This window comes from Podarcis tiliguerta (genome assembly GCF_965153285.1).
Source record: "Podarcis tiliguerta genome assembly, chromosome: 11".
Lineage (NCBI taxonomy): Eukaryota > Metazoa > Chordata > Lepidosauria > Squamata > Lacertidae > Podarcis > Podarcis tiliguerta.
The window spans coordinates 31,197,699-31,217,097 of NC_139544.1; the positions used below are offsets into that span (position 1 = coordinate 31,197,699).

At 41.2% G+C, this 19,399-nt stretch overlaps 1 long non-coding RNA gene across 1 annotated transcript; it reads left to right on the forward strand.

The window, feature by feature from the left end:
* The first annotated feature begins 1,324 nt into the window (after positions 1–1,324).
* Positions 1,325–5,146, forward strand: LOC310660232. The gene is made up of 2 exons (XR_014503319.1): positions 1,325–2,361; positions 4,733–5,146. It is a non-coding gene; the product is annotated as an uncharacterized lncRNA (long non-coding RNA).
* The last annotated feature ends 14,253 nt before the right edge of the window (positions 5,147–19,399 follow it).

Sequence of the window (19,399 nt, forward strand, 5' to 3'; positions counted from 1 at the left end):
CAATTCAATGGCAGAGAAACCTAAGATCCTTTGAGCCTTGCTTATGTAAGATTCATTGAGGTTAGTGGTGAATTTTTCATCAGGACGTGTAGTTCAGACCTTGGCTGAAACAGCAGCATCTTTACAATCCCTTCACCTAAGAGGAATCTGAAAACTATCTATGTGAACAAAATCAGAAGAGCACAAGGACCCAACTTTATCCAAACTTGGGTAAGGTCAGAACTCTTCTGAAAGTCTTCCCAAACAAAAGGATGCTCTCCTATGATATTTTAAACTTGCCTCAGTTCTATGACCTGAAGGGAGTGCTGCGTCTACCATGAGATTTGCAAAAAATCACTTTCTGCACTGCATTTTAGCAGCTGGGTATAGGTAACCATGTTGAAAATGCATGCAGATCATAAGTAGAAGTAGTTCTGTCCAAAAAAACTGCCCCGGTGTCATTGTTTTTACAGTTATCCATTGATAAATGAAAAAAGAAAATACATTTGAAAACTATTTAAGGAGAGATAAAATTCTGATAATATTCTCATGGGTGAAAATGCAGGGTTTTTCTCAAGCTTAGTTTTGAAGTGGCTGAGTAAAAAGTAGTTTCATCCCAATGGATCACTCTGCTCTGCAAGATCTTATCAGGAGGTTCCACACAATGTCAGAATTGGGCCTTTAGTGTGGTGATACGTACCCTCACATTATATATGAGGCAGGCTCTGTCTCTACTGTATTTTCATTATCAGTTGTAGATGTCTGTCAGGGAACTGCCATCGGAGGAGGAGGAGGAGCTGAGAAGGCTCCAGGATGATGGCAGAGAAGCTTCCAGCAGAAGGAGGGGTAGCCCGCAAGCTGGGGAAGGAAATCAGCGTAGCACCAGTGGAGAAGGGGAGGAGATAGAGGAAGCGGAGAGGTGGCTCCAAGACTCTGCGCAAGAGACATGCGGAGAAGGAACCAGTACTCCCTTGCCAGCTCCCACATTGCGTAGGAAGTTGTCACGTAGGGAGAGAGGGAGGAGACTGGGAGTAAAAGAGTTCTTATGTTGGAGAAGGTTTAAGAAACGCCCACTGACGGATTCTGCCAGCGACTGAGGCAGCCACGGGGTAGAGGCTGCTCTGTCAGAAAGGGGTTCAGCCATGCCAGACCACCAGGAGTGAAGGTAATTTACGCACAAGCAATCCCCAGAACCATTACAATGTCCCTCTTTCAACATGTCTTCTAATTGGAGATTTTTTATCTCAGTAAATATCTGTATTACAGTTGAAATTGTATATATATATGTAATTGGTTTTTTTTAAAAAAAGTTATGGATGCAATTGTTTCACATAGGTTTTTATTGGATTGTCAAGTTGCTCCAAGATGTTTCAAAATACTGATCTTTCCTTCTTTCACTCTGCAAATCATCTCTCAAGTGGTCTGCATTTTGTATCTCCCCTGAGTGCCCACAATTCAATCAAAGCCCAGGAGAAGACATCATGAGATACCAGCCCATTCAAGGGATTTTATCAGAGCAGATCAGAAGTGCAGGTAGGCAGAGATGCTGAGGTATGCCGAATAAATGTTTAGCTGCCTAGCAACAATAAAGTAAGCTCAGAACCTGTACTGTCTGAAATTCTAAAGGCATTCTCAAGTGCCATGGGAATAAAGCAGGAAAATGTGGAAGCTGCTATTGCAGAGGAAGAAAACTTTTGAGGGCAGACTTTGTTTGACACAGCACTAGTTAGAAGGGCTGTGTGTGGAATTCCTGATATAATAATAATAATTTAACAATAATTTATTATTTATACCCCGCCCATCTGGCTGAGTTTCCCCAGCCACTCTGGTTTGTGGCCCTGATTTGTAAATCTAGATTGGACCTGATTCGGGCCAGCCCCAATCTTGACCTCATCCAAGCAAACCCATGTCTGAATCCAAACTGTGATCCATGCAATAGAAACCTCTGGAAGTCTCACTGCCTTGTAGTGCTAAACCAAAAACATCTGTAAATTTATTGCTTCCCCCACACATGGGGCAATAAACCTTCGAGACATGCCCCCCCCCGCCAAATTTTAGATAGGTACTTCTGGGGGTTTTCATGATAGAGACCTTTAAAATTTGCTTTTTCAAAACAAACAACAAAACAAAACAAAACCACCTTGAGACTGTGAGTTGTCAGTTGTGCCAATTAAGATTATCCTGTATTTGCCCTTTTATCAAGTTTTTGAAAACATTTGAGGTCGTATTTTTTAAATTAGGCAGAATCCGGCAGGCAGCAACATGAAGATAAGTGCAGGGGAATAATGCAGGTAAGGAGTCTTTTGAGGGGCAGATTGTCAGCAATGAGAGAAATTTAAATATTCACAGATGAGTCACAGATGAGACCCTGTCATACAGAGGGTAGGTTGCTACTAATAATATTCACTATGGTTAGTAATTGATGATGATGATAGTAATAAAATGAAAAAGCTAGGTAATATGCCCACAATGTTTTTGTCTGACTAGCTTATTATTATTATTATTATTATTATTATTATTATTATTATTATTATACCCCACACATAATAATAAAATTGTGTAAAGTATGCCATACACAAACTGGCTGCTTCGTATTGTCTGTGGTTACCTGTTGGAAATAACAATGTTAAAAATAATAGTAAAATTAATAATTATTTCCAATGAGAAGTGAATAAGATTGTGTACCACACAACTAGCTATTGTATTGCTGGCGGCTTGGTGGCTACTTAGAAAGTGGAGATCTTCATCTGAAGAACACCACTATAATAGTATAGTACTGTACTTGACTGTGTAAATGTACTCACAAGAGAAACTCACAACACAACGCACTAATAAAAACAGAAACAGAAAACTGAACACAGTGGCAAATCAACCTTACATTAAAACTAAAGCTATAATGAAGGGGGGAGATATTAAGATGCAGACAAGAAATAAAGTTGAGACTCAATTGGGAAAGAATAGAAAACAAATGCAAGCTGAATAAATGCCACCTACACCGGCAAACACTTTCTGAGAGACAGTACTTGCAAAAGAGTACTGCAAATTATATATACGTAAATACACCACTGCCTCCCCACCCCACCATGTAACAGGACTGGAGAGTGTTGGGTGGTGTGAGAGCATTTTAGGCTAGCCTCCGTAAACAAAGAATGGTTTTTAACTTTAAGGGTTAAGGAATGGTTTTAATAACCATATGGACACATGACATCCTACTTTTAACGTTCATTATGCATGATTAAAATGTGACAACAGAGGGCACTGCAAAGTAACCAGCAGACCTTGTTTTGGTGAAGGTAAGTAACACTTTATTTTACAAGTATGCCCTGTGACGTTTCAGAACAATCTATCTAATATCATTCTAATAACATTAAACAGGTCAGTGTAGATCCAGCTAAAGTCCAGCTGCTCCACCCCAAATTATTGTGAGATCGTTCTAGCCCTTCTCCAGCTCCCTTCCTCCCACTTGCCTTGCCATAGGGTTCTCCTTTATGGTGTTGAAATTAGCAATGGCAACAATTTGGAGAATGTCTGTCTGGCTTTCTGTAAGACTGTTGTGAACTACAAATTGATATGAATTGTTTTGGGAGAACTCAACCTGTTCTGTGGCGATTCATAGCTTCTTTAGTCCAATCCAGACAGGGCATAGATCAGCCCAATTTGGTTAGAGATTTTGACAAATCTGGAACACAACCTTATTAATTGGGGGTATATTTAAATTAAGAATGCATGTCTTAAATCACTGCTTTTTCACAGAAGTACTCTGGAAAATAGAAAAGAAAAAAGAAGATGGGATTGATGCTTCTTGCTGTAAAAACATTAAAGTGAAGTATGACTGTGCTTTTACCTCATTGATGTAAAAGCATATATTCATGTATCCATGCTTCACATAAAAGCACCAGCACTGAGTCTAGGAAGCATAATAGGAAGTATACTTTAGGACATTTTCCTTACAAATATTGCACAAGCAGATTTTGGATCTCCAATACTTTTTTTGCATTAGGTCAAACCCAATAAGATTTCTTTCAATCTAGCCTCAAAGTTTCTCCACAGAAGGACTTTGAATTGGCTCTTACTGAGAACCTCTTTGAAACACAAAACTGAAAATTACTATAAAGGTAAGAATTCAATTTAATTGGGGGAAAAATAATTAGGTTTGAAGCTGGAAAAAAGGGAAATGACAAAAGTGCACCTAATGTCAGATTGCAACTTGCCACTCAGAATTCACCATAAAGGATTCTAAATTATAGCACTTAACTAGCCTCCAGATGGAAGAAGCTTGCTTCTAAAAAATCTCTTGCAATGATCAGAAGAGAGACTTCCCTCCTGTCAGACACCTATGCCTGTGTTCTCACCATATTTTGCAAAGGGCACCATGTCTATGTTCTCAGTGTTTTTTTAGATTATGAATGTGGAATTACACAAATTAATTCCAATGAAGTTATAATGCTGGGAGTGACTCATTTTATATTTGGAGCTAGGCTTACTTTCAGTAAAGTAATGGATGTGGTATGTGAACATCTTTGATCACACATCTGCAATAACAACTGATGCATTAATGTATTCCTTACACTTACTCTCAGGTGTTAACAACATTCATCTTTCACTGTGAGAGTTATAAATCCTGACAATCAGGGTAAAATTAGTCATAAATGCAATTTTTTCCTCTAGAATTGTGCAAAATTAACTCTTGATTGTGCATTGTTAAACATTATCAAAAGAGCTGTTCATAAAAAGTTTTCCTTTTATTTTTCAGTGATTATCGATGCAACTTGTGTTGCAGCTGCAGGAGTTGAAACATTTTAAATCTAATTTACTGCAAAGACAGCACTGATGCATTGAGATAAATAAGAAGATTTATTTTCAACATTTATTAGCTTCTACCATTGAGGGAGCCATTGCCCAAATCAGAATTTTAGCTGCAGACTAATAAGCAGAGCATTTAAGAACAGCAGTTTTTTGTTTGCAGATCGAGACCGGAGGACAATACAGGAAGAGGTACATTTCACACTGTTGACAAATCCCACTAGTCAAGATCTGGAAAGGGCAGGTGTCAGTCAAACAGGAGACTACTTGTCAGCCATCACTCAAGAGATAGCTGCTGTCTAACCTTTTGAAATATGTTTATATTGTGATGCTTATTTTAAAGAATAAATAGGCTTCAAATATGGACCAATTGGTGGGTAGCAAAGCCAAAGAAAATGGCCAGAACAAATCCTGCTTTCAACCTGGCTATGATAACACAAAAATAGTGGCTTGATTTTCCCCGCCCCCATCATCATAATACTGTAGAATAACAGATAAGCCTCCTGAAATCCTGTTGTGGCTTTGGTTTCATGTCCTCTGTCAGACTTAAATGTTGACTTGGAAAAACATCATTGTTGGCTGCTTGTCACTAGGTCTGCTTCTGTGAAATGCAGGCTGCGATGCTAAACACACTGACTAGAGATTAAACCTCAATGAAATAAGAAGGGCTTGCTTCTCCGTAAACAAGCTTAGGATCACACTTTAAGTAGTCTGAGGATATCGAACCTGGGTTGGACAGCTGGAGTTTACATAACATTTTTTGTGTGTGCTTATAGTATTATAACGAAAAAGGAGAGGGGGAGAGGGGAGGTGTTAGGGATGTTGGAGCAGTAAAGGTAAGGCAATGGTAAAGGACCCCTGGATGATTAAGTCCAGTCAAAGGCAACTATGGGGTTGCAGCGCTAATCTCGCTTTCAGGCCAAGGGAGCCGGCGTTTGTTCACTTTCTGGCTCATGTGGCCAGCAGGACTAAACCACTTCTGGTGCAACGGGACACCGTAATGAATGCCAGAGTGCACAGAAACTCCGTTTACCTTCTTGCCGCAGCAGTACCTATTTATCTACTTGCACTGGTGTGCTTTCCAACTGCTAGGTTGACAGGAACTGGGACAGAGCAACAGGAGCTCACCCTGTCATGGGGATTTGAACCACCAACTTTCTGATCGGCAAGCCCAAGAGGTTCAGTGGTTTAGACCACAGTGCCACCCACGTCCAGACACAGCAGGACAGACACACCAGCAGGAGTGCTGGATTGGTTCCGCCGGTGCTTTTGCACCACACCCACCATCCCACTTCTTTATCCTTCATGCTCTTCTTCCTGGTAAGCAGCAGCAACACAGCTATTAGGAAGACAGGTGAGCCCTGCTACCCAACCATGCTGCCCACTACTGCCCATAGCCCCTGTCAGAAGTGGTACAGCCCTTGGAGAACCATGCTATGTGCTTTTGTGGGTGCATTTCAAATTATTATTATTATTATTATTATTATTATTATTATTATTATTATTATTATTATTTATATACCACCCTATACCCACAGGTCTCAGGGCGGTTCATAGAAAAATAATACAAGAAGTAAAACAGTGATCCGTTTCTTGAAATACAATGACTCTACATCTGCAACTGGCAATATAATTGAACACACTCTTCTGTGAATTAATGATTTAAAGATAAAAGAACAAATTGGCTGGCTTGAGCTTGAGTCTGAAAGTGCTAAGTAACAGTGATCACACTTTCTTTGCACTTCTCAGTTCTGTGAATATGGGGTGTTAGCAGCAGTTAGATCAGCTGAAGACAAACACAGCAAGCCAAATAAATGTAGACTTTAAAGGCACCATGCATTAAAAAGATTTATACCCTGCCTTTCAAGTGAATGATCCACAAGGCAGCTTACAATAAACATTAAGGACTTGAAGAGTGCATTAGACTCCAGTATCTATTATATCTTGGAGATGGTGGTTATCAATTGTTAGAAGCAAAGCTGTGGAAAAGATCCCAGAGATGGTTTACTTATTTAGTTAAATTGATATTCTGCCCTTCCACCAAGTGGCGCACAAGATGGCTGACATGAATAAAAGTAAAAGACTATATAACAATCAAATCAACCTTAAAAACAGCACATTAACATCTGAAATATAAAGAGTGTCCTGTTTAATAAATTACAACACTTGCAGTGACCGTATCAGGGCTAATGCCTATCAGAATAAAAATGTTGCTAGTCAGTGGAAGGTCGCCAGAAAGGGGATGGCCTGGCTTGGATCCAAATCATGAGAACAGCTGCTGAGAAGAATGTCTTGAGTTCCAAACATGTTTTAGATGCTGGTGGGAGAGAGAGGCAGGTCTGAAGATCTCAAAACCTGGGCAGGCTCAAATGGAATAATGTGGTCTTTTAGATGACCTGGTCCCAAGACCTCTTTATGTCATAGACAGCACATTGAATTGTTCCCAGAAACAGGCTGATAGCCAGTAAAGCTGTTGGGACATTGGCACAACTTACTTTGTAGAACCAGTCTTGGTCAATTAGAGTCCCAAGTCTGACCAATTAGGCACTCCTTGGAGTCGGTTGGGTCTGGGCAATATGTTTTCTTGGGCACCTTCATGACTTAGGAGACAGGAGTCAGAGCCCACTCAGCATCTGACTTGTCAACAGGTGCCACCTCTGAGACAGAAGGCTTACTAATAGGAAGAGGCACAGAAGGCCAGGGTGTGATCCTTCCCTGAAAACCTGCTTGGTCCCTGTCTAGGATCCAGTTCCTTACTCTCCAGCCTGCTGTCTTCTCCATCTGGCTCCAGGTTCCCCTTCCTGAGTCTGCTGTGGCACTCCAAATCTTGTTGGACTGTATATCCAATCTTTCATGCCCTTTGGCCATGCTGGCTGAGGCTGATGTGAGTTTGAGTCAACAACCTGTGGCGTGCCATAGGTTTCCCATCCCTAATCTAGGCAGACCATTGACATGAGAGAACTTTGTGAGTAAGACAGGTCTTTAAATTCTGTGTCAGCTTCATTTTTCTGATAAGCTGTAAGGAAATGTTCCACGGGCATTAAAGAGTAAAATCTGTTAGCAGAAACTAGCAATTGCTATGTTAAATATCCAGTTTCTACACTTGACAAATCTGCATTCAGAACCCATCTTAAAGAACCTGTCACACATGGATTTACTGAATTGCGAATTGTGAATTGTGTTTGGTCTCTGGATAGGCAGTGATTTGGAATACCCCCCCCCCCCCCGTGATAAGGTCATTAAAGCCTAATTAATAGCAAATGTACAGATGTAATTGAAGCTTTGTTAAATAATGAAATGGGAAAATGGGGTGCTGCAAAAAACTTCTGCCTCCACACTCTCACCCTTCTGCATACACTTTTAATGCCCTGATCAATCAGTCAGTGCTTGGTATTAAATTGTTGCCTTAATTGTTACACTGTAGTGTACTTCTGTGGTTTTAATAACCTCAGAAAATCCATTAACTTGCTACCACTTTTCTGAGAAATGCATGTAGCTTTAATTAAACAAATATTTCATTTTCCAGAGCCTTATCCAGTGAGCACACAGTTCATAATGATGATTAGCTTTAATTAGTTTAAGAATGATTTCTGCATTGAGAACCACCAACCTTTGGAGATTTCCCATTGCTCATTTATTTTTGCATCCTTTTTATCGCACAAAAGGAAAATCTAAAAGGCAAGAAAACATTGCTTCCCCCCCTTTTCCAGTTTGTGTATACTTTTCTCCATATACTCCAATACAATCAGTTTTGTTTAAAGCCAGTTCAGTTCAGGATGCCTCAACAGGCAAACAAAGATTGAGTTTGTCTCTCCCATAGTGACAATCATAAATCTCTGAAGTGACAGAAAAGGTTTGGTGTGTTGCTTAAATATTTATGGCGGGGATTAGGTTAAGGTTCCAGCGTGTTTTTTCTTCCTCTTCTTCTTTGTATTGCCTTGAGTGTTTTTATTGATCTCTTCCCAGGCCTAACTGTTGTTTTGGGACTGGGTAGTCAAAAGTGAGTGTTTTGAATTGTAGTTAGATGCCAAAATTCCAAAAGATACATACTCAAGAGGCAGCAAGCTGGAAGGAACAATCCGAAAATAGCTTTATAGAATGACTGAGCATGATGAACTAATAATAAAAGTGAAGCAAATCGTCCGATACAGCTTCTAATTCTTCACAGAACGTATGTGAATTGTTATCAAAAGAAACAAACAGCAGTCTATATTCCGATTATCACTGTTTACCAGGGGAAGTCTCTCTTTCTCAGTAACTAGTAAATCACTTATTTTGCCTTTTGCAGAGAATTGGGGGACATCTTTTAAAAATTATGTCAGGGTGTACACACATAGGTTGTGGTTATATTCTTTAAGGAGGTAGGGAACTAGTTCACTGAAGACAGTCCTCTCTTTAAAGACACCCTCTGTTGAAGTGTTTTCCAGTCTAAATCTAGTTAAAAGATAAAGATAAAAGATAAAGGTAAAGATAAAGAACCACCAGAAAGGAAAACAGGAATCCTTGAAGTTGCCCATCAACAGTTAAGACCAATAAGAGAGCAGACTGACAGCTAGCCACTCAGGTGCCCGGGGTGGCACATGCGCCCTGCATCTGGGAGTGGGGTGAGCTGCCCATGGGGCAAGCCGAGCTGGGGCAGGGCATGTTGCATGGAGCCTTCAAGGTGTCTGCCCCAATCTCCCTCTCAGCCACCCTACAGCTGAGGGGGAGGAAGCAGGCAGATGCCAGACCCATGCTGCTCAAAAGACAGAGAGAGGCAGGGTGGGAGGGGAGATTGAAGTCCCTTGATGACCTTCCTTCACTACACTCCTCATGCTGGTAGACCCCTTGTGTAGAATGGATGGCATCACTTCAAAGTGCAGGTGGGATATACGATTCTTCACCGTGTCTCTATGTTAACATTTTTCAAATACAGTGGTGCCTCGCAAGACGAAATTAATTTGTTCTGTGAGTTTTTTCGTCTTGTGAATTTTTTCGTCTTGCGAAGCACCACTGTGCATTGACGGTTTCCCATAGGAATGCATTGACGGTTTTAAAAAAAGGGCGCAAGACGTTCTCGTCTTGCAAAGCAAGCCCATAGGGAAATTCGTCTTGCGAAGCAACTCAAAAAACGAAAAACTCTTTCGTCTTGCGAGTTTTTCGTCTTGTGAGGCATTCGTCTTGAAAGGTACCACTGTACCTAAAGATAAAATCCAGTGCAACAAGGAAAGAGGTGGGGGTGGAGGTGGACAACTTATCTCCCTGAAGTGCTTAAAAAATAAAAATAAAATCCCGGTAGCATCTTAATGCATTTTTGTAAACTTGGTTTGACTGCAAAATTCAGAGAAGTGCTAATTTTGAAGCATAGCTTTTTGTCAGTTCACCTGCTGTTTTGAAATGAGTAAATTGCATTTAAATGTGAACTGTAAGTGAGTATAGAATTGCAGCCCTGATCCAAAGTAGGCGGGCATAGGATTGAAGCCATATTCCGAGGTAAAGTATTTTATGTCTAAATGTGGTGCTGCCAAACGTAGTAGTAATAATAGTTTGCTTATTATAAAGCAATAAGCCTTCACAAGTGCTGCCAGATGCCTAATACTGAACATAATCTGTAGCTACTTTCCAATAAGAAACTATTATTGGAAACCAGGCTGTGCCTGAGACAACCTGCCTCTTATCAGCTTCAGACCAAATTCAGATTTGCTGCATTATTAATAACATTACTTACAAGCAAGTGAACAAACCAAAAAGATGTGGAATGAAATGTATGCTCCCACTTTTTAAATATAGTATTATGCATGCACACTGACAATGACTTTATTTTTTTATTTTTAAAAAAGTCACAGTTTGTTCTATAAAATCAAATTCAACAGGTGCATGTGGGTTTGATAGAGTGTAGTTATTATAAGATACATTTTTTAAAAAAGAAGAAGAAGATCAGCAGTTTTACCTGTGCCAGTGCAGCTGTCAAGAGAAGCTGCACAATCAGGATGATTGATTAGCGGCAGGCCATAGTAGTGTATCTATTGAATTCCCTTCTCTCAGTCTCAATTGATGTGAGCAAGGGAGTCACTTTGATTTGGAGAATAATCCAGATTTAATTGAGAATGGTAAGCTTCTTGCACAATTCATTTTTTTATCCTCACTAACCTCCATGCTCTTTCTTCCCATTGCCTGTTCCCATTTCCCTCTCGCAACACTGTGCTCTACAGAACTCTTTGATGTCTCTATCAGAATTGTCTGCCCGGCAGTGGTTGTTAAGGAGAATATGTCAGCTTCAGCTGATAGGTCATGATGCATGTTCTACTTCCAAAGCCAGCATCTGAACTCAGACAAATCATTGGAAGCAAATAGTGGCACCGTGGTGGGATGAGAGAATTTTTAATAAAGCATCAGTTTTGAAAGCAAATAAAATTTTCCTGTTTTACCAAGACTACAATCCTATTACCTGGGTGTAAGCCCCACTGAAGTTCAATGGGACTTTCTTCTAAATAGATGTGCATATGATGAGGCCAGTGGTTTTCAACCAGTGCGCTGGGGCACCCTGGGGCACCTTGAATGATGGTCAGGGGTGCCACAACACTGGCCTCTGTCCCTCTTTCCTTTCTCCCTCCTCTAATGCCCTCTCACATCTCTGCTTCACAAAGGCTTACACAGCTGTTTGTTGCAGCAGCAGCCCTGGTTACAAGCTCCTCGGGTGAACTATGCCTTTGGAGCTGGCCAGGGGGTGCTTCCCAGGCCCCTGTGGGGCAGTGTGAGGAGGCACCTCTCTTTGGGGTGGGGTGGAGCAGCTCAGAGACCAGGGGCAGCAGTAGTAGCTGCCCAGAGGACTCCCAAGGAGAGGGGAGAGGAGACAAGCTGAGGGAACTCCACAAGGGAGGGTGTCCAAAAAAGGGTGAGAAGCTGCCCGCTCTGCAGGCAAGGAGTGACATAACTGGGCTCCTGAGCCCCATGGGGGTGCAGAAAGAATGCCATTGCTCAAAAAGGTTGAACTAGGACTAGGCTGTTAATTGCATGTCTTTCTGTTTTTTGTTTTTTTTAATGAAGCACTGATGAATATTTAACATAATAATGATGGTCAGTGGATTGTATCTGCATTGAGAATTTTTGGAAGCAAAGTGACCTCTCAAATGTTGTATGGTGCTGAAATTTGCGGCTCTGATCTGAACACCATCAAAGTGTCAGAAAGAAAGCACAATAAATTTGTGAGGAGATCATTCTCTTCACCTACTGGAATATCAGCGTCTCTTTATCCAGGTGGCCACTGACAAAGGCAAAAGTGGACTGCTCCCAGTTATAGTACTTTAACAGACTCATATCTTTACCCTCTGGAGCATTTTCCGGCTATGTGTTATATGGAACTGGGGGGGTACTAAACTGTGGATATCAAACTGTCAAAGTATTCTAGATGACTGTTGTTTCCAGGAGCTGAATTCTGTTATGAACTTGGATAAGTGGCAGCTAAGGGATTGGCTCTTCTGGATGGAATTCTGAAGGGATCTGCAACTAATAAAAAATTTCTCCTTGGTACCCTCTTTTGAAATCAGAACATTTTAGAACTAGTTATTTGATGAAACTTTTTCCACTTTCTCTAAGAGCTACTTTTGCTGAACTGCGTTTTCAAATTATGCCCTCTGCAGTTGTTGATGGTCGTTACAATATGATACTGTATGAAGACAGATTGTATATGTGGGCAACCTCAGGAAGTTTGTGTTATATAATGTAGTTGTTTGTTCTGTATTTTAAAATATTTCTGATTTTATGGACTTGTCATGGCTTCTGGCTAGCACAAGAAACTTATCACCAATGCCAATAAAATGCAGTACTCACTTTATTTGCCCATGGCAACCTTATCATAGCTAAGGACTGAAGGTTCTTCAGTGTCTGGCTCAGGATTACTGGTTTAATATATCTGAAGCACCACAAACACCCCCCAAATGCTATATTAATGCAAAGTTGTGCTATCATTAGCTTTGCTTACAGATGAAAATGTGGCTCATGGAACAAGAAGCATGCCATGGACTGACTGGATGAGGAAGAGCGGTGGGAACTGCTCACCCAAGAGCCCCTCAAGGTCGACAGCATAGACCCTGGATTTTGGTGGTAGGACACTGAAGAGCTGTCCCTGGGAGCTGGGAGGTGCTAGAAGCAGGGCGTTTGAGCAATCAAGAGGAGTCAGGAGAGGAAGGGTGTTCCAGGACAGGGCTATAGGCTGAGAGTCACAGTCTGAGCAGACTCAGAGAGAGAGAGGAGTCAGAGGTTGGCCCTGCTACACAGCAGCAGGACAGCCCCAGTCCTGCTGGCTCGCCTCCCCCTCTGACACCCAGATCGAGGAGAGTCCTTCACATTGCTGAGCAATGGGCCAGACAGGCCCAGAGGAGGCTCTTGCCTCCTCAACATAGCCTTTGTCTGCTTGGGACGGATCCAGAGTGAAAGGTTAGAGGCTAGTGGTCAGTTTCAGCAACTTCTTAGCTGGATTAAGGCGAACCAGAGGACTTTGTTGTGTTGTTATTTTCTGTTAATAAAGAGCTAATTGCATTCGGTGCCTGCTGTGTGTGTGCCTGCCCTGTGGTTGACCTGGCTTGTTGTCAGCTCATTGACAAAGCATAACTTTCAGTTCTGAAAGTGCGTCTCACTTTTAGAGGTCAGCCTTCTGTCTGATCAGCTGTTGGGGAATGGTCCTTTCTTTGATGGGTGTGCTGGGCCAAATTCAAAATAAAGAACACTATGAAGAGAGAGCAGGAGGGCAACTTATCAGCATTCCAGTATCATATCATATATCATATCATATTTATTATACTACTTTGCCAAGCTCCACACAAGAATAGGAAATATCAGAGTCCAAAGGAAGACATGGCACAATTCTGAGAAAAGGAGTAAAAGGGAAAGTAACTATGCAGCTGCTCCGGCAGGTTTATAATAATGGAATCTTAAGTGACATACATTTGGCAACCCATTTAAAGCAAATCTAATATAGGTTGGTCTAAGAACTATACAGCTATTGGGCCAGTTAATTAGCTGCAGGCCATTTCATCTACAGGGCAATGGTCTGAATCTAGTGCAAACAAGCAGTAAATGAAAATTGTCACCACTTGATAGCTTTTAAGTGAACTCTAGTGAATGAACTTGCCAAATTAGTCCAGTTGCTAGTGGCTCGTATAACAGAAAGTAAAGGAAAGGAAAATCCCATGACAGTTGACACTAATTGGAATTCATACAGGTGGTCGTGGTAGACAGGTCAACGAATGAATGCATTTGGAGGTTAATTCTGATCCTTAGTTTGAGCTTTCTACACATTACCCCCACCCCACCCTTAAAGCAGACTTGAGAGGCAAAGAGCAAGCAGAAAGGTGATGTTTATTAAATATATTAAAAGGAAATGCAACCTGTTTAGCCAGATTCAGAAACTTTGGGCAGGTGAGGTTTTGCAGGTTCAAGGCCAGTCTGTGACACCCCAGAGCCAAGGATGAGGAGCAAATTATTCCTTCCTTGATAAGAGAACACTGAGTATGTTAAGCCAATGCGTGTACCAGCCTGGCCTCACTGCCAGTGTTCACCCAGATGTGCAGGTCAAGCCAGAAGAGCACCTCCCAAGCACCCACCAAGCCAAGGCAAATAAAGGAGCCTAAGATGGGCTCTTTTGTCATAGAATTGCAGAGTTGGAAGGGACCCCGAGGGTCATCTAGTCCAACCCCCTGAAATGTAGGAATCTTTTGCCCAAAGTGGGGCTTGAACCTACAACTCTCAGATTAAGCGTCTCATGCTCTACCCACTGAGCTCTATCCAACGATCTGCACTGGGTGCCAGTTTGCTACTGAGTCAAGTTCAAGGTTTTACTATTATTGTTGTTGTTGTTGTGATGTTTGACAGTTTTGATTTATGGAGAATAATGAATGAATGTTTATGTTGTACAGATGTGATAATGAACAATAAAGCAGGAAAAAAAGGAAAAAAAGTTCAAGGTTTTAATATTAGTATAAGAAGCCCACAACACCTTGGGAGTAGCTTGTTTGAAATATCACCTTGCCCCACAAGTGCTTTGATCTGTGAAACTTACACATCTAGAAGTGCCATATTATGTCCGTTCTGTATCCGTTAGGTGTCCATCTCTCAGTGTGAAAGCACCTAAGCCTTCCCTACTGTTAGGCAGATATCCTAGCTATCATTTTAGATACTTGCTCTATTTTAGAAAGTCTACCCAGACACATAATTTAGTTATGCATCACTGCTTTTAGTATTTGCTAATTTTATCTGTATATTATTGATAATTATTTTATTTTGTTTTATGGGTACTGTTTGGCGATTGTTTGATTAAGTGGTTTATAAAAATAAATAAAATAAAATAAAATAAATCTCTAGATTGTTTATGGACAACTTAAAAAGCACTATCCAAAATATAAATCCTTGGAGGACCTCACTTTTTACATCCCTTTATTATGAGAGCAATTCAGCTGACCCCTGTTCTGGGAAAGATTTCCCAGAAGTAAACATGTAAACACAAGAAAACTCTTGGATGCCCCTCTTGCATTCGATCCTTGACCTAATTTTTCACTAAAACACATGCAATACAGTGTGAATTGTGCAAGGCATGGGCCCAGGCTGTGAGTAAATACATCTAATGAATAATTCAAAAATGGTAAGTGCTTTGTTTGACATTTCCCCTCACCCTGGCAAGATGAAGGTTCATGATTAATCCAGATCCATTCAGAATCAGAAGGTGGGGTTCATCTAATGAACTCCATCAGTGGGAGCCCTGCAGCATTTTATTGATTGATTTTGCTCTAAAACTCTATATCCAGCCTAGAGTTGGGAAGGCCTGGAAAACCCCCAGAAAAAGCCAGGTTTTCCCCCCACCCCCCCAAAAAAAGAAAAAAAAGTGTGGAATATTCAAACTATATCAAACTGGTTTTGTTTTTTCAAATTTTCAAGGGGGGGGGGGAAATGGCTTTGGAAAAAAACCCTGTCCCCCCCCCCCAATTTTTCCGGTTTTTTCCCAGGCCATCCCATCTCTAACAGCCACCCACAACCTGAACAGTCAGTGCATGAGGCCGTTTGCTGCTGTGTTTTCAATGCAGGTAGAGTAAGTTCTCTTAGGAATGATGGGCTATTCCGTCATCCTGTCATTCCCATAGAAAACTAAACAAAATACAATAAAATAAAAACGAAGCCTTTATCCAGAGTAGGCTGGCAGCTAGAGCTTAAGATCTCCTGGAATCCTTAAGAGCCTGGAATAAGCCATGGGAATATCAAGTGATACAAACCTTTCCCCCAAATATTGCATTTCCTACCTGAGTGCATTTTAGTGTGCAGCCTGTAATCTCTCCGTGAATCGCACACCCCTCAGATATTCTGAACAACACACTTAACACATTAACGGTCGGATTTTCAGAAACTGCTAATTAACAAGGCAGGATATACTGGGCAAGCATCGTTAGCTGGTAAAGCTTGAATAAAGAAAGCAAAATGAAAGGCATTCTATTTCTTTTTAAATTTATCTGAATATAGGCTGGCGTAGCAAGGATTTTGCCCATTAGAGCTCTCTTTCTGCTTTGATTTGTGTATGTTTGGTGTGTGCAAACATTTATCTATTTATATTCCCATCACAATCTAACCTACAATTTTAATAAGCCATTATGTGTATTTACATGTCGAAATGCTATTTGTAATGTTACAGCACAGCCAGCTAATGACAGGTGAGGAACATGCCTGCATTTTTAGTATTACCTTAGTATCTTCACTATGCATCATCATCTAATATTGGACATTCCAGCAGCACATTTGTCCTCTTGTTGTTGCTTTCTGACCTGTCTGTCGCAGCATATATGAGCAATCTTGCTTCCTTTGCAAGGATTAAAACAAAACTTTCTGGAGTCAGGTAGCTGAAATATAGCTGAAATATATGCAGGAAGCTGTATATGTATGTACATTAAGTAGACATCAGGTGCACTGAGCCCAGAGCTCTGATGAGGATGGAAAACCCCCCTTCATGGTTACATCGATCATTTGATGAATGAAGAGGGGGAAGCAAGAATGTTCCTTGCCCAAAAATGGAAAGAAGAAGTCCGAGCAAAGGAAGAATGGATACAAATACATATGGAATATGCAGAAATGGCAAAACTTACCGGAAGAATAAGAAATCAAGATAACAAACATTTTATAAAAGAATGGAAATGGTTTATTGAATATTTATAGATAAATTGTTAAGCAGATACACTGGCAGGATTATTGTAATAACCTGCAGTTACATAAAAGTATACATATAAAGAAGATAAATAAATGAGTAAATTAAATTAATTTGGATTAAAATATAATCTAAGGAACTGCAGGAAGAGGGGGAAGGAAGTCAAGTTTTTAAATGTCAAATATCTGAAAAGTATAAATAAATTTTTAAAAAAGAAAAGAAGAAGAAGAGGGGGCAGCAACCCACAGCAACCCAATCTGAATGGATCAACTGAGCACAGGGGACTATGGGTCCTTGTGTGCTTGTGAGAGTGTGCATGAGACTGGGTGGGGTAGCCTCCCCTACAGCTGGCACGTGGCTCCTGGATGGTTGGACAAGGGTGAATGTAGCCCTGTTAGTCAACAAAGGCTAGCTACCCTTAGTCTACATCAGACATAGGCAAACTCCGGCCCTCCAGATGTTTGGGACGACAATTCCCATCATCCCTAGCTAACAGGACCAGTGGTCAGGAATGATGGGAATTGTAGCCTCAAACATCTGGAGGGCTGGAGTTTGCCTATGCCTGGTCTACATTGACTGGCAAGCAGGGTTCCAGTCTTTCCTGGAGATGCCAGAAGTTGAACTTGGAACCACTGGGCTGCCAAGTATGTGCCATTACCACACAGCCACAATTAAAATGCCTTCCCTGCTAGAGTTGGTTGTGTGTAGCTACTCTCACAGAGAAGTGGGGGTGTTCGTGGTGGGTTCTTGGAAAGCCCTACAGAACTTTTATTAGAGTTGGTTTAGAATTGGTATGCAGATCCTGGGCTGTGTGGGAAACAATGGCTTGAATCCTAAGTTACCATTCTGTGAACAGAAGAGATTCCAAGAGAGGCTTCTTCTAGCTGAGTGGGCCCAGGGAGAGAGATCTTCACTCACCTTCCATGCTGCTTTTGATGCAGTTTGTAGAGAGCTTTAAGATCACTGTTCTCTTTCCGCCCTCTATGAAACTCCTTGTTTCTGTACTTCTGGTAGTGCAATTGTTTACTCCACAGCCTATGGTATCATGCAATCCCATGATCAATTTTCTGCTGCTGACATAACAGAGACAGAAAAATAAGATACAGTATGTGAGACGGGTACTAATAACTGATGATGAGAGTGAATGGAAAGATGGATCGGTGTTTGAATTTCTAGCCAACTCAGCACCTAACTTGCCTTAAAATATCGCAGCCAAAGAAAAGGTTATCCATGTATGTTCTCCTCAGCTGAACTAGAAGTCAGGATATAAATATAAGAAGAAAATGGATATTTGCTTTGGAACATCCTAACATTGGCTTCTAAGCTATAGATATATATAGGTATATAATACCCAATAACACACACACACATATATTACACGAAATAGCTGTTAGCTCAAGGATTTCTGTTTGTATAAGGAAACTTCCCCTCTCTTTCCTCTCTCCACATGCCACCTATGCCCTCCCTACATGTGCTCTGGAGATTTGGGGAAAACCACAGAACAGATTTAGGGGGCATACAAGGCGATGGAGGGTAAGTTCCATTATGCAGCCAGAAGTCGAGCTGATGTAAGTACTTAGTTGGACATTGCCTTGAAACTTTTGGAATATATTTTGTTTTCATAGAAATTAATTTGTTAGCAGCATAGGGTAGTAGTCCCACCTTTCTGTATGTTTAGAACAAGTGCTAGAGCAGCCTTCCCCACCTTGGATATGGCTAGACTACATCTCCCCATAATCATCCCCAGCCACCATGGCCACATGAGCTAAGGAGGCAGCCCAAAAGTGGGTCAATTAACTATGCAAATAGGGAATGTGTGAGGGTGTGGGGGGAGGGGGACCTCTGTGAGAAAGCCTGGGATAGTTGGTTTGGTTTGGGGAGTGTTACAGACATGTTCACTTCAGCTTGAGCACTGAACTTGACCCAAGAAAGTATGCGTAATTTGACTCTGCTCTGCAGAAGGAGAGTCCCACTGTGGAGGACAGGGAAAGGGCCTATTGTGTGAGTCAACAATGCCAGTCACAAGCAACAGGTTGCCCAATTAAGCCCAGAATACAGTACCACATCTAAAGCAAGCAACACCTGCAATTCAGCCAGTGATCCCCTATTGGGAATAAATGAATTTTAACTGGCAGCATAGCTAATTGACTTAAATATAGCCCCCTTTCCTATGAATTTCTAGTCTATTCCATTTTAACAAGAGTACATTGTGAATAAGCTACATTATTTGGTCACTTATATTCTTTTTGCATTTCCTGAAAACTTCTCAGCTCAAAGAAACCCAGGATAAAATCAAAAGGAAACCACTGAAAAGAGGTGTTCCTATTTTTCTTTTTCTTTTTCTGCCCCCCCTTTCTTTTGGAGGGGAAAGCGTGAACGCAGTCCCCCATTACCACAAATTATGCAGTCGAGTTTCCCACATTTGGGGAAATCGTAGGGGTCAGCACACCCGCAGTG